We start from the raw sequence: 2,500 nt of genomic DNA on the forward strand, positions 1-2,500 counted from the left end.
ATTCATTCATTAATTCATACGTTCCGCCACTCTTCATCCCTCTCTCTCTCTTTCTCTCTCTCTCTCCCTCCCTCCCTCCCTGGATACAGGAATCCAGCAGTGTTTCTCACTTTTTGTAATTTTTCTCACTCCTTGAAATTAAGAAAAAAAGAAAGAAAGAAAGGGTTGGGAGTTCGGTGTGTTTGCGTGTGTGTGTGTATGTGTGTGTGTGTGTGATGGTGTAGGGTGAACACCTCATACACACACACACACACACACACACGCACACACACACACTCTCTCTCTTCCACACACACACATACACTCAAATGCACACTCACATACACACATGCACACACACACTCACACACACACATGCTCACACACACACACACACACACACACACTCACACACACACATGCTCTCACACACACACACACACACGCTCACACACACACGCTCACACGCTCACACACACATGCTCACACACACACACACACACACACACACACACACACACACACACACACACGCACAGGCATGAGTCTGCGTTGCAGTAGCTGCGTTGCAGGCAGGCCGGGTCAGGCAGTGCACGGAACAGGAGGCATTACCACCCCGAGCCACTCAATCAAACTGCCGCTACGTCTCTGTTCAGCTTCCTGCGTTTGCCTGGGACAGGGGGATGTGTGCGGTGCAAATGGAGACATTAGATTTTTAATCAACAACAGCCTCCAACGGTGATACCTGGCACGTATCGTGTGCCGTATATTCATAAGTGATGAAGCTAGCATCAGTCTTTCTTTCCATCTGTCCCGCTTTCTGACTGAATTTCTTTTGCCCCTTTTCATTCAGCTCCATAATGTCTCTTTTAAATTTGACTCAGGATGTTTTTTTGTTTTGTTTTGTTTTGTTTTTGTATCGGCAGGAAGTACATTAATAGATATTACCGGTTCTCACAGAAACACGTTTAAATGTGAACGCAGATTGACAAATCAGCAAACAATTTTGCTGCAATATTTGCGCCGTCCAAATTCATAGGTGTTTTTTATGAAGATGGCAGTTGGCTCTTGAGACTAAATGCATTGCCAGTCTTAGTTAAAACCACGTTAATTGGCTGATAATGGCAAGTAAAACCAACAGAACCCAACAGAAAGCTGGTTTTTCTTTAATTTAATTTTTCTTTTAATTTTCAATTACTGTTTCATTTATTTAATTTAAAAGGTTTTCAAATACCCATATATAAACAAGAAAATATGAAGAAATAAACAGCCCAGTTTTTTTCCACCGGAGATGTTGCATTGTGACCCCACAAAGAGAAAGAAGTTGGCATTTTGGAAATGTGAAAATAATTTTGCTATCTCAGAGTTCAGAGTTCATAGATTTATCTCACATAAATCTAGCAACTGTCTTTCCATCCAGGAGTCTTCGCTCACAGATGAAAAAGAATCATGGTACATGGTGTGGTAGTGTGTGGAAAACTGAGAGCGAGCTCACTGATATATTAAACACTGCTGGGCTGTGAACACACAAAGCAACATTGGGGCGGATTGATTTGGACTCCGAATTAAATTTGCATGTAAGCCTTTGCTGTGGGAGTGTAGAGACCGTGATGAGTTTACACCTTCCTGTTTACAGATGCCTGCTGGGGGTGGTGCAGGTACCAGTGGGATGGATCCGCGTGAAGAAGAAAACTTCTCGTCTGAAAGCAGTCCTGTTACCGTTCTGCCTTCGCAGTGATGCATGCTGGGAAATCTGTGAGTAAAACAGGCTGACAGATCAATTGGAATCACGGAAGAATTGGGGGGGGGGAGGGGGTGGGAATGAAAGAAAAGGAAAGAAAAAACCTCCTTTGTGTCAGGGTTCTGCGTCTAAGAAAATGCACAGGTTCAAGAACTCGACAGGGCAATCAAAAAAAAAAAAAAAAAAAAAAAGAAAAAACTCCAACACAAGCATTGCTGACAGCAGAAAGAGAGTTTCAGTCACCTTCCTGTAAAAAGCCGGTCCCTCTCCAGTAATGTTCCTGTCACACATCAAAGCGCCTCTAAATCTACCTCCAGAGCCCTCCTGTGCTCGGTTCAGCGTTGCGTTGGCTTCACCTCTCTGCGTTTCAAAGCTGAAAATCTGAGCACACAACCAGACAAAAAAAAAACTCCTTCTCTCTCTCTCTCTCTCTCTCTCTCTCTGTCTCGCTCATTCTTCAGCGCATGAATTCATGCAGTATTAAGACTGAGCTTCTCAAAGGGGGTTTGGAAGGGTTGGATCGAAAAAAGGGCTTTGCCGCGTTTCCCCGTCGACCTGGCAGACGCAGGTGCCTTAGCTGAGACAGGAAAGGGAAACCATGGAAACCGGGGGAACCGCGGGAACCTCAGGTGAACCCGCATCGGCACGGGAGGTGCGTTTCTGACCCCGGGACAAAAAAAAAACGAAAAAAAACAAGCGGCTTCGCTCAGTGTCAGGCGTCGTTACTGTCAACAGCAGCTGCCGGAGCAGCCTGTGTTTTCTCCACCGCAAGTGTCTGCA

This window comes from Anguilla anguilla, chromosome 5 (genome assembly GCF_013347855.1).
Source record: "Anguilla anguilla isolate fAngAng1 chromosome 5, fAngAng1.pri, whole genome shotgun sequence".
In the NCBI taxonomy this organism is placed as follows: Eukaryota; Metazoa; Chordata; class Actinopteri; order Anguilliformes; family Anguillidae; genus Anguilla; species Anguilla anguilla.